The sequence below is a fragment of the Urocampus carinirostris genome, chromosome 16 (assembly GCF_059441175.1).
Source record: "Urocampus carinirostris isolate Australia breed hairy pipefish chromosome 16, RoL_Ucar_1.0, whole genome shotgun sequence".
NCBI classification, from domain to species: domain Eukaryota; kingdom Metazoa; phylum Chordata; class Actinopteri; order Syngnathiformes; family Syngnathidae; genus Urocampus; species Urocampus carinirostris.
In genome coordinates, this window is record NC_142364.1 from 20,641,926 (window position 1) to 20,655,377 (window position 13,452).

General features: G+C 41.6%; 1 long non-coding RNA gene across 1 annotated transcript; it reads right to left on the reverse strand.

Moving 5' to 3' along the window:
- Positions 1 to 825: 825 nt before the first annotated feature.
- Positions 826 to 4,108, reverse strand: LOC148350678 (uncharacterized). Its single transcript, XR_015852999.1, has 3 exons — positions 3,978 to 4,108; positions 1,124 to 1,240; positions 826 to 1,021 (listed from the first exon to the last, which is right to left on the reverse strand). It is a non-coding gene; the product is annotated as an uncharacterized LOC148350678 (long non-coding RNA).
- Positions 4,109 to 13,452: the final 9,344 nt, after the last annotated feature.

Below are 13,452 nucleotides of genomic sequence, written 5' to 3' on the forward strand. Positions count from 1 at the left end.
ATTTGATTGTTTAATGTAGCTGTATTTTGTTGTTTTGGGAAAAAAAAACTTTAGTGGGTTGGCAAGTTTTCATTAAAGCCCCAGTGTGTAATAATGCCCTCCAAATGTGCACTGCATTGTCTAATTTAAATGAAAATCCAGTGCCACAGAATACAGCATAGCAGCACGATGCTAGAGAAGCATGGCGGCGAATTCTGGGTAGGGATCCCACGATACAAATTTCTCAACCTATGATTTTTCTTTATATGAAAATTAACATTGGTATGATAGTTCATGTATTTTCCCCTAGAATTCAAGTCAATGTTTTTTTTAAGTCATGTCAAGGTAAGTCATGTTTATTTGTATAGCCCTTAATCACAAGGAGTCTCAAAGGGATGGACAGACTATTATTACACCATCCCCTGATCTAAAACCTACACGAGGGCAGGGAATAACCCAAAAACCTCAACATGAGGAAAATGAAGAAGCCTTGAGAAGGGACCGCACATGAGGTAATCCCCCTTCCACGATAGCCAGCGTGCAACAGATGTTGCAATAACAAATGATACACAGATATTGTCAACGTGAAATATAGGTCATTCATAAGCTATAGAATAGAAATGTGGTTCAAGCCTAGATTTAAACAGTTCCACTGAGGTTGCAGATCGAATCTCAGAGGGCAGAGTATTCCACAGCCGGGGCCCGAATGGAGAACGCTCTCCAACCTGCGGATTTCTTCTTGGCTTTTGGGATCACTAGACCAGCATTTTCAGAAAGTTTTTTGTACCACAAGGAAACCATTATTTGTACCCACTGTCCCTTTAAAAGGGAAAAATTGGATGCAGATGCACTGAAATTTTTATTTGGAGCATATCAATGTTCATACATAATTTGCAGGTGACGAAAAACAAAGAGATATCAAATAGTCAAATATACTCAATGCTTTACAGTTCCACACATTCAATGAGTCGAAACAAACGTAAGCTTTCAAGCGGAGTTCTAGCTCATGCATCTCTATGGCCAGAAACTTCCGGTCTGCAACCTACACAGTGAAAATAAATAGAACGCATATTGCCATGTTTCAAAATGTGACTGTTACGAGGGATTTAGGATTTAAGTGTTGATATATAATCTCAGGACAAACCACTTTTTGCACCCTTGTTCCAGATCAGCGATTCCATGCTATTCACCAAGAAGTCTTTAGATCTTCCTCCACTAGATTTGGTCTGCTTTTCAGCGCTCTTCTTACCCATCAAATGTCCTGAAATCAAGGTTGAAAATTTGAAAATGTAATGTTTAGTGTTCTTGACATTTCACCTTTTATTTTATTCTAATGTGATTTTGTACTTTTGTGGTGTTCACTGCTTTTAATCAGTTATTTTCTCTCAACACATTCAGTACCAGACAAGTTGAGATTAATCTTCAACGTCCCGAAACGTCAATGGCACTAAACGTTTCCTAGGCTAAACAAGTTAAGTGTTTTTTTGAAAAAAGCCACATTTTTAATATTTTATATTGAATTGCTTTTAGGGGAGCCAAGTATGGCTATTCCTCAACAGTCATCATGTAAATATATTTAAATGTGCCATTTTTTCAGTCTTTCAGTGATTCAATGTTTCAATGTTCTTTCTCAATATACATCAGAATTTCTGGCTCTTTGTTCAATATCAATTAGTATTTACCATATAACTGTGCTGAGTGTCTGGAGATGCAGAGTGAGGCATGCACTTCTCCTGCCTCAAGGCAGAGGGCGATAGTGGGACCAAAGATTATGATTTGGCACACACCTTAGCCCCAAAAAAGGGAATTAGTGGTAGCTAACAGGGTAACCGTAAGTTAAGCCATCTATTTTTTTTTCTTGTTACTAGACCTTTTCCATAATCTAAGATTATGTATCTATTGATTCTCAAAAGGAGTAGCACATACTCATGGTTTACTTGAGTTTCCAGTTATTTCTACAACTCGGGTTTAAGTCCGATAGAATGATTGGAACAGATAGTTCTTTGTCACAAAAAAAAATAATCATGAGGTTTTGTTTTTTTATGGCTTTATTATGGGTTAACATAAAAAGTGATCAAATCGGCTGGGTCAAAAATATACATACAGCAACACAAGTTAGCAATTTTGGTGACTTAACAAGTTGTATCAGTGAAATGAGCTTCATAGCATGGTCTCTTAACTTCTTATGAGTGATTATGAATGACTACGGCTGGTGACTTCTCTGAGGCCATTTAAATGGGGCTCATTGAATGCAAACGCCCACAAACGCTACAATGGGAAAGTCATAGGAGCTCAGCATGGATCTGAAAAGCGAATCATTGAACAAGTCAGGAAGGTCACTTGGAGCCATTTCAAATGAGCTGCAGGTCCCAGGAGCAACCGTGCAAACATTGTAAGTATAAAGTGCATGGCACTGTTTTGTCATTGCGACGACCAGGAAGAGAACGCAAGCTATCACCTCCTGCTGAGAGAAAATTGGTCAGGAGGGTGAAAATTCAACCAAGACCTGCCAAGAATAAGAAGCTGCTGGAACACAGGTTCCAGTGTACACACTCAAGCGCTGCCGTGCAAGCAGCACCTTAAAGCTCGACTTAAGTTTGCTGCTAATCACATGGACAGAGATAAGACCTCCTGGAGGAAAGTCCTGTGGTCGGACGAAACAAAAAATCAAGCTGTTTAGCCGCAATGCCCAGCAATATGTTTAGAGGAGAAAAGGTGAGGCCTTTAACCCCAAGTACACCATGCCTACCGTCAAGCACGGTGGTTGTAGTATGCTGTGGGGCTGTATTGCTGCCAAATGGAACTGGTGCTTTATAGAGAGTAAATGGGATAATGAAGAAGCAGGATCATAAAACCTAAAGTCATCAGCCCGAAGATTGGGTTTTGGGCGCTGTTGGGTGTTCCCGCAGGACAATGACCCCAAACACACCTCAAAAGTGGTAATGGAATGGCTGTATCAGACCATAATTAAGGTTTTAAATTGGCCTTTCCAAAGTCCTGACTTAAACCTCATTGAGAACTTGTGGACAATGCAGAAGAAACAAGTCCATGTCAGAAAGCCCTCAAATTTAACTGAACTGCACCAATTCTGTCAAGATGAGTGGTCAAAGAAGTTGCCAGAAGCCTGTGGATGGCTACCAAAAGCGCCTAATTGAAGTGAAAATGTCCAAGATACATGTTACCAAATATTAGCGCTACTGTATGTATACCTTTGACCCAGCATATTGAATCACTTTTTCTGTTAACCCCTACTAAGTCGTAAAAGAACCAAACCTCATGAATGTTCCAATAACTCCATCAGAGAAAATCCGAGTTTTAGAAATAACTGGAAACTCAAGAGAGGCATGACATTATGTTCTTCACAAGTGTATGTAAACTTTTGACCACAACTGTAGACTTCATTTATAAGTTAACGTTACACAAAAAAATATCATTTTAACGCTATAGTTTATGTGTTGTTTGTATATTATGAACAGGGTTGGGTAGGGTTACTTTAACTTGAAACTAAATATGAATAAAATGATGACTCACAACACGTGGTAAGCATTCTCTCCTGGCTTTGATCTCTTTGATCTCCGGCAAAACTAACATAAAATGCGACAGAAACAAAATGAAAATAAATCCAAACAGCTTGCCAACATCAATTTTGCCGTTCCATGTGTTCCGTTACTCCCCAAGCCTGCACAAGATTTAGTCATTTTATTCATATTTAGTTTCTTTTGTCTTTTATTAGCATATTTGGTATTGGAGTAATCTAAAAGTAATTGAAAGTAATCCAGTTAAAGTAACCCTACCCAACCCTGATTATGAATATGAAGTGTGTAGGTTCTTTTATTCATAAATCTCTAGACAGAAACCGCACCGCACGTCACTGCTTAATTCTGTCCATTATTTGGATCATACTGGGAATCCAAGGTTACTTTAACTAAAATCATCACTAGTGAAAATAAGATCTTAAATAACTAACGTTAATAATAGAACAGTAAGGTTTCTCTTACCGACGGCCCAATGTTGACTGCGTTGTTTTATATCAGCCGGTGTAGCAGGATGGCAACAAGAGTGAAAAACAAGAGCGCTAAAAGCCAGCCACAAAACGCACGTTCTTCGGTCCATGTTCAGTGACGGTCAGAGATCTCTGCATGCGGTAAATCGTTGTGATCTGTGGAAAAAGAGCCGGAACGCTCCAGCAGCTGTCAGGATTACATACGTAAGCAGCTGTACATCGGTTGGAGACTTTTTAGATTGGAAACTCCTTGTGGATTTTGATCATTATTTTAAGATCTTCATTAGGTTCAAGAACTTACAAAAAGTAAAAGTCTTTGAAGGGATTCCTCTATTTCCGCGGTAAATACAAACCAGTGTCAGGACCAGAACAGAAACAGGACCCAATCGCGTAACGTTTCTCACAAGTTTATTGAGATATAGAGAGGAAGGGCAGCGCCCGCGATCCGGTGCTCGCTAGACGTGGGAATTAAGTCGCTCTCGCAATCGGATTGCGATCCGAATACAGAAGTGGACGGAAAAACAGGTCGATAGCCGGGACAGGAGAGCAAAAACGTGATCGGGATCGGAAATGAGTTGTAAGCCAATACGGGAGAGCAGACGTGGTCATGATCAAAACGGGTGGTAGACGGAGACAGACGGAAGAAAAAACGGGACGGATGGGATTCAGGGTCGAAAAAGGCTTGCTAGAATACACTGCGGTTCACAGACGGACTGACAACAGGGGATTGACAAGACTGGGTTCAAATAGTGACAGGGAGCCAATCAGAATTTAACATTCGGTACCTAAAGTATGATGTAGCGAAGGGTCTCTGTACACCACTTGCCAAATTGCATTTCTAACATAGGCCTTCATTTTTAAATAAATCTACAAAAGAATAATCAAATTGCACCTACCGGATGTGTTCCACTCTTGTCAAATACATATATTTGAAAATATTAAATAAAAATGGGAAAAAAATCAAGAAAACAAAAAAAATAGAAAACCAGAGTAAAACTATCTGTGTAACGTTACTGTACTCTTGGTTACATTACAATAGGGTCTCAGTTTGAAAGAGTGGGCCTTTTTCTCCAAAATTACAACAACAAAAAAATTTAAAAAAAAAATCTCTGTGGAGCTAATAGCTTTGAGGGAAAGGAATATCGTCACACTAATAACACAAGTCATTTTTAGGACTTCTGAGAAAAAAATGCCCACCGGATTTATTGGTGTATAACGCACGGTTGTGTATAACGTGCGCCCCTAATTCTTGAATGAAAACCACTGTAAGTGACAAAGATTGAATACTTGCGGCCATAATTAAAATGATTAATTGACAACGTAAACTATGAACAAAAAACCAACATAAAATTTACAATGTATTTTTTAAATGTCCTTCAAAGTCCAATTCATCATCAGATAAACCAAAGATTTATTTCCCATGTCCTCTTTTCTTTTAGGACGACTTTCTGTTTTCTCCATCGTGTAACATTCGTCTCTAGTACTGTGAATAAAAATAGTGTGTAAATGAGATAAAATGGAATGCCTTTTCATACATCATCTATATCGTTGGTTTAATGTTTAGCTCGCACCCCGCGACCCTGGTTCAATTCCTGTTGCATCCAATGTTCTGCAATTGGGGTCAGCAATAATTTTTGATTGATCAATCGTTGCACGAATACACCCTTCTGTAAAACCCTGTGTACAATGTGCACCCAAACTTAATGAGTTATTTTGAGATTTTTAAGTTTGAAAATGAATTCTCGTCAAAAAATGTTCAAGTGAAAATGACTTAGGAAGAAATGTTGATTGTTTTGTTATCTGCAAAATGATCGGTTGAGCTGATTGGGGCAAAAATCTCAACTTGGCCCCAAAAAGTGAGTTATGCTATAAATCTGACGACTCAATACATTTGAATAAAAAATAACTGTCATTGTAACAACAACAAAGTTAAAAAGTGCCATCCTAATTGTGTCGAATAAGAAATTATTAAAAAATGCCGGAAAAATATTTATATGAAACATTTGATCGGGTACGAATATTTTACTTCAAATGAGGATTATTTCGGTTACTTTACGATTCAGTCCTTTTTTTTTCTTTCCCTAGGCCTAGTGAATGAAACCCAAGTAAGTTAATGCTCCACCAGATGGCGTTAAAGTACTAAAATGAAATCCTTTGGTGTGCACAAGAGTTTCAGCGAATAACAGGAGTTCGAATCAGAGATTCAACTAAGAGCAAATGTTTATAGGTTTTACTCTGTTTGCCCTAACTCTAAATTGTACTGATTCAGTGTGGACTAGTTTAGCCAAACGCAAAGCTATTACCGTATTATTCTGTTTTATGTATGAAGCAAGGGACACGTGGGAAACAGTAAATGCTGCTAATTGTTACAAGCCACTCAAATCCATTTGAATAATGAACTATAAGAGGACAATTTAGGTTAAAACATAAAGCACAAGGACACGGAAGCCAAACCATATTTTTTCCTAAAGTGATATTTCTCTAGATCAGGGGTCAGGAACCTTTTTGACCCAAAGAGCCATAAGAGCAAATGTTTTAAAAATAAATTGAGAGAGCCACATCATATATTTTCAGACAAAATTGAAAAAACTGCCAAACACGCTGTCTAGACAAAAGCTAATTCTTCAGCACGTTTTATTTCGCTGTGTGTCATTTGATGATTTAATCAAATGTATGACATGATAATAATGCCAAATCCTGTGTCCCAAATCAATGTAAATATGACATTTACAACTTGTCTTCCACCTTAAGTTAAGAGTGTTGAGGCAATTTTTTTTCCATGAAATTTGTCCTTAATAACGATTTCAAAACAATGTGCATGCAAAGTTCTTTTGTAAAAATGTCTCAAATTACTGCAAACGATAAGAATATCGTCATAATCACTTACAGTGTAGACTGCACTGAGTGAGAGCGAGAAGGAAGTGCCTTGCGCTGTGTGCAGGGATCCGCCCACCTGTACTGCTCACCCAATCAAGGTCGTTTGCCAGCGTTTTTATTCAGCAGTTTAAATTGTTTCTTATCGAACTTCTGCATTAAGTTGCTTCGGCTGTTTATGGACCAAAATCGATAAAATCACTTGGCTTTGGAACGCCACAGAGAGATGTGCAATAGTTACATTTTATTTCGGAGCCATATGTACTCATGAAAAGAGCCATATATGCCTCCCGGGCCATAGGTTCCCTACCCCTGCTCTAGTTATTCCTATTTTTAAACATAGTTCCCTCCTGTCTGTTAGTTTGGACTAAAGGTAAGATCTTGAGCCCGAACCCAATATGGGAGACAGCCAAAATCACTCTTCCTTTTCACAATGACAAAAGGAAAATTTAATTCGGGCTTAGTCCTTTAAATCAAATAACCGGTCAGGCTTGGGCTGGTTCGGGCTCTTATACCTGTGGGCTAGGTCGGGCAGGGCTGGGTTTTAGGCCTGACCTTACCTATAGTATGGATAGTATAATGGGTAACAGAAACGGTTACATTTTTGTCTCATCGATCTCGGCTGAACACAAGAAAGGTAGTGTCGCTAAGCTAGCGAGGTGGCAAACAACGCAAGTCAAGTCATGTTTATTTGTATACCCCTAAATCACAAAAATTCTGAAAGGGCTGTACAGACTACAGACTACTACTACGCCATCCCCTGATCTAAAACCTACATGAGGGCAAAGTAAAACTAAAAAAGCTCAGCATGAAGAAATGAAGAAACCTTGATCAGGGACAACACATGAGGTAATCCTCCTTCCAGGAAGACCAGGCTGTGATGGATGATGCAAGGGCATCAACAGACAATACACAGAAGTCATCAACAATGAACATAGAGTGTCCGGGTGACAGCTTCCTGAGGTTATAATTAATAAGCTATTGAATATAAGTGTGTTTTAAGCCAAGATTTAAACTCTTCCACTGAGGTTGCAGATTGAATCCCAGAGGGCAGAGCATTGCACTGCACCAAGCTCAAACCTGCGGATTTTTTCTTGGCTCTTGGGATCACTGGTAGACGAGCATTTTCCGAGCGAAGGCTTTGAGCAGTAACATAGGGCAAAGTCCATGCTAATCTTGTATTACTTCTCGGGTTGATCACTGTAATGTATCGCTTTCTGGTCTCCTGATGTCTAGCTTTAAAAGTTTGCAGCTAGTTCAGAATGCGGCAGCTAGACTTTTGACTAAGACAAAAAAGTTTGAGCATATTACTCCTGTATTGGTCAACTTGCACTGGCTCCCAGTCCACTTAAGATGTGACTTTAAGGTTCTCTTATTAACATACAAATTTTTGCATGGACTTGCACCCTCTTATCTCTCTGACTTAATTTCCCCTTATGTTCCTGCACGGAGTCTCCGCTCAGAAAATGCCGGTCTACTTGTGACTCCGAGAGCCAAGAAGTTTGCAGGCTTGAGAGCGTTCTCCATTCTGGCCCCGGTGCTATGGAATGCCCTGCCTCCGGAGATAAGATCTGCAACCTCAATGGAAGTTTTTAAATCAAGACTGAAGACACACTTCTATTCCAAAGCTTATGATTGATGCCCACCTCATATTTTGTATTGTCCTGTCTTTTTCCGACTGCCTGGGTGGTTGTGATACGAAGGAGAAGGACGATTTGAGATGAGTCAGTGGACCAGCGTTTGACCTGAAGCATGTCAACGCCTGCATTGACCAGCTGGCAGAGATGGGAAGCTGCGTTGTGGCCGTCATGGACTTTCTGGACTAGTTTACAGGCTGGGGGCGTCGTTGCTGTCATGCACTTTCCGGAGAAATTTTCAACATGTTACCTTGTGTTTACTATGTTTGTGTACTGTAATGCTAAATCTAATTCACCCTGGTCATCCTGAAAGGGGGATTACCACTTGTGAGGTCCCTTCTTAAGGTTTCTCTTTTTCCTCACGCTGAGGTTTTGAGTTGTTCCTTGCCCGCATGTTGGTTTAAGATCAGGTAATTGTGTCATTGTAATCCTGTGCAGTCCTTTGAGACATTTTTGTGATTAAGGGCTATAAAAATAAATGTTACTTGACTTGACTTGAAATATATCAACAGAACCTTAAAAATCACATCTTAAACTAACAGGGAGCCACTGCAGGTCAGCCAAAATCGGGGTAATGTGATCAAACTTTGTTAGTTTACAACCTCGCCACAGCATTTTGTACCAGCTGCAGGCTTTTAATGCTAGACTGGAGAATTGTACATTACAGTAATCGAGACAGGAGGTAACTACGCATTAATTATAATCACAGCATCAAACTAGTACAGCATAGGGCGGATTTTTGCAATGTTGCAGCGCCAGCGATCCAGTGCTCGCTGGACGCGGGAAGCATGCCGTTCACAGGATCGGAAGTGGATCTTCCTGAGTGGGAGATCGTAGCGTGGTTACACGGAAAAACAGGTCGTTAGCCGGGACAGGAGATCAAAACGTGGTCAGGGTCAAAAAACGCGTCGTAGCAGAAGACAAACGGGGAAATCAGGTACGGACGAGTGGAAAACAGGTGACAAAACGGGACAGACGTTAGTCAGAGTCAAAAATGCTTGCCTTGAGAAAACAGAGGTTCACTGATGAACTTACAACAGGTGAGTGAACGTCAAACGAGTAGGCACAGGTGAATGTAATGGGTCAGCATGACAGACTGCATGATATTACATTTGTCAAGGTTCAGAACATTGTTTGAGAACGAGTCACGGCACTGAAAAGGACCAATATTTACAGGATTAAAGCGCAAGGAGACAAGTAACATCCATCTTATATCAGTGATCATTGCTTACTTTAACTGGGCTTTCTCAGTAGAGAGACAATAGCTACACTAGTTTCTAACATTTCTTATTGAGTTCATTGTTTAACTTCTAGATGTGTTTTTTGTGGGTTGCTGTTTTTTGCATTAACTACACTGCAAGTAATTTTGCTTGGCCGTCATTTTCTTCCTGCCACTCACTGGTGAGGAGGGGTAGTGCAGTTGTGTTGCGCTACCTCTTACATTTTTGTGGGGCTTTTCAGACAGAAAATTCCATTAACAGGAACTCAATTCCTTGTGTTCTTTGGTGAAAAGATATCCTATCTCTTACACTATGTAAGAGACAAAGAATCATTATAAAATACAGTATTTTGTGGACTGTAAGGCGCAAATTAAACCCCCGTATTTGCCAGAAATTTGAGAGTGCTCCTTCTAATGCACTGCACCTTATATACTGGAAAATATTTTGGATACAATCAGAAAAGCGTGGTTAAACTCAAATGATATTACATATTGTCACTGTTCTGCTATTGAGAAACATAGAGAGTGGTCTTTGAGTGCCTTCTTATGGTTAACATGTTAATTGTAAAAACTAGCTTTTCATATTTCAACCAATGACGAAATGGCTTCTGATAGTCACCGTATTTTCCGCACTATAAGGCGCACCTAAAAGTCTAAAATTTTTTCAAAAGCTGACCATGCGCCTTATAACACAGTGCGCCTTATATATGGCTCAATATTAAATTCGCAAGGTCTCGCAACTACGAGAAACAGCCGCCGACTCCATTTTTCGCGCTGTGCATACTGGGAAATATTAAACAACGATTCTCTTTCATACGTGCGGGGAGACGGCGCCGGGCGACATACGCCACCATCTGTCAGTGGATCGTAAATGCATGGGCTGATATATCAGTCTCAACTGTGGTCCGAGCTTTCAAGAAGACGGGAATTGTCCCCGAACAGCCAGACAACATCAGCGACACTGACTCAATTAATGACGACCTTGATGAAACGGAGCCGGACGTGTTGGATGGCCCATTCACTGAGATGGTCAATTCGAACACTGCAGAAGAAGAATTCGAGGGATTCGTCGATGAGGAGCTTATAGAGTGATCTTTGTTTTTCTTTTGTGTGTTTAAGTTTTACATTTTACAGTTATTATGTTATTGTTTTGCACTTGTTGTTTTTGCACATTACGAGTGTCACTTTATTGCGATTGCACTAACGTTTCATTTAAAATAACAGTATCAGACGTTTTTTTTTTGCGTGTTGACTAAATGGAGGAAAAGTAAAATGATATGCCTTGATGTTGTTCAAAGATGTTAAAGATGTGTCACGAAAATGCTTTACCTCAGAGAAAATAATAAAACGGCTGTTTATTTATTTTGGGAGTGAATGGAGTTGTGGAAAGCTTGTTTGTTAACAATAAAGTTTGACCTTTTTGAATGTTTTGTTGACATTCCCTTTAGCGTGGCAACATCTAGAGCTTGCATAACGTAACTACATTCTCTACTGTAGTCAAGTCAAGTCACATTTAGGTGCAATCGACATTTCGTTCTGTGTACATTGTTACACAGAATGACAATACAAGGAAATTATTATTATTATTATTATTTATTTACCGTAAAGTGCCCTTAATCACAAAAATGTCTCGAAGGACTGCACAGGATTACAACTACAAAATTGCACAATTACCTGATCTTAAACCAGCATGCACTTATAGCGCCTTATAATTGGGTGCGTCTTATGTATGGCAAAAGTTTTAAAATATATCATTCATTGAAGGTGCGCCTTATAACACGGTGCGCCATATAGTGCGGAAAATACGGTACCCAAAATATGTTTTTTGGGGGCAGAACGGCGGCGCAGTGGTTAGCGCGTGTGCGGCACAGTTCTGAGGTTGTGAGATTGAATCCCCTGTGAGGAGTTTGCATGTTCTCCCCGTGCTTGCGTGGGTTTCCTCCGGGCACTCCGGTTTCCTCCCACATTCCAAAGACATGCATGTCAGGTTAATTGGCCGGTCCAAATTGTCCATAGGTGTGAATGAGCGACTGAGTTATCTGTCTCTGTGTGCCCTGCAATTGGCTGGCAACCAAATCAGGATGTCCCCTGCCCATTGCCCAGAGATAGCTGGGATGGCATTTAGCACCCCTGCAACCCTACAGAGGATAACGGTGTGAATAAGGATAGATGTTTGATTAAATAAATTGTTTTAATTAAATGTTTTAAAAAAATAAATAAATCAATTAATTAATTAGGGTTGTGATTAATCGGCCACGGGTGTCCTAGGACAAGCGGTTGACTGGGGGAAGGAAGCAGGTGGAAACTTATCCGCTCGCAGTGGTTCCCAGACAGTGTCATTTCCACCAGCTCTGTAACCTGCGTGGCCGTGCCCAATAGATGACCGTCCAGAGCTTGGGCAGGAACTGGGGTCGAAAGGGGAACACACCTCAATCCCATTCTCCGGGCCAAGGTCGCATCCAGGACGTTGACCTCTGCGCCCGAGTCCACAAGGGCGGACAGGGACTGGATTGACCCAAGGCTCCGAAGGTGCAGCTTTAGCCTTGGCCTTCTGGTCGGGGAGATTGGGGTGTGAACGGAACTTAACCGGACGACTCCAATCGTCCGATTAGCTCCCCCTTCAGACGGGCAGGATGATATCCGGTGTCCTTGCCCGCCACTGAGAGTTGACGCTGACGCTCCTCGACGGACAGCGACGTGCGATCCACCTCCATTGCCTTTGGTGGGTCTAGTAGAGTTGCGGATGGCTGCTGGAAATTGGAAGGGGCGCCAGTCCCCTCGGGTAAGCAGGAAACTGGATGGCTCTGGCAGACTCTCTCACGGTGTCGACCCTGGACCTGACGATCGATCCGGGCCGTGAGCGCTATGGCCTCGTCAAGGCTTGTAGGCGGGGCGTGAGACACCAACTCGTCCTTCATGTAGTCTGCCAAGCTGTTAAGATTGGTGTCCACTAACACCTCTGCATTCCAGTTGCTCTGGCTTGCGAGGGTCCGAATATCGATCGAATAATCAGCGATCGATCGTCTTCCCTGCCGTATTCTCATCAGAGATCTGGACGCGTCAACTGATGAGGATCCTGTGTCGAATACCTTGAGAATCTCCCGGGCCAGGAGATCAAATGAGGATTACGCAGCTGAACCTCTCTCAAATTCAGCCGTTCCCCAGAGTCGGGCTCTTCCGGTCAAATGGTTAATAGTGAAGGCCACTTTGGCCCCTTCGGATGCGAAGTTTCGGGGTCGCAGGTCGAAAATGAGTCGGCAGTTCACAATGAATGCGTGAACCTGTGCCGGGTCTCCACAGAACTTTTCAGATGCGCCCACTCGCGGTTCTGCCGATCCGATGGCGGGAGAGTTCGTGAACGGGATGGGCGGGGCGGGTGGCGCCACGGCAGTCGTGGAATTACCGCAGGGCGGGGCCGATGCATGCTGCTGACGAGCACGTATTTCCGTGAGTGAATCTAGTTTTTCTTGCTGGCTTTTAAGCCACTCTTGTTGCTGCTGGACAATTTGAAGGATGGCGGACACTTCACCCGCCATCCGTCTGACCTCCCCCTCAGCCCGACGCGAACGCTGCATGTCTCCTTTCGCCGATCGGCGCTCGTAAAAAACTTCCGCTGGGTTCTTTTTCTGGTCCGTTTCGTTCTGTCAGGAACCAGGAACGCAGACAGGAACCCATTTGCGTTAGTTTCTTAGTTTTATTTAAAAAGAGACGTAAGCTGGCACCCACGATCCAGTGATCGT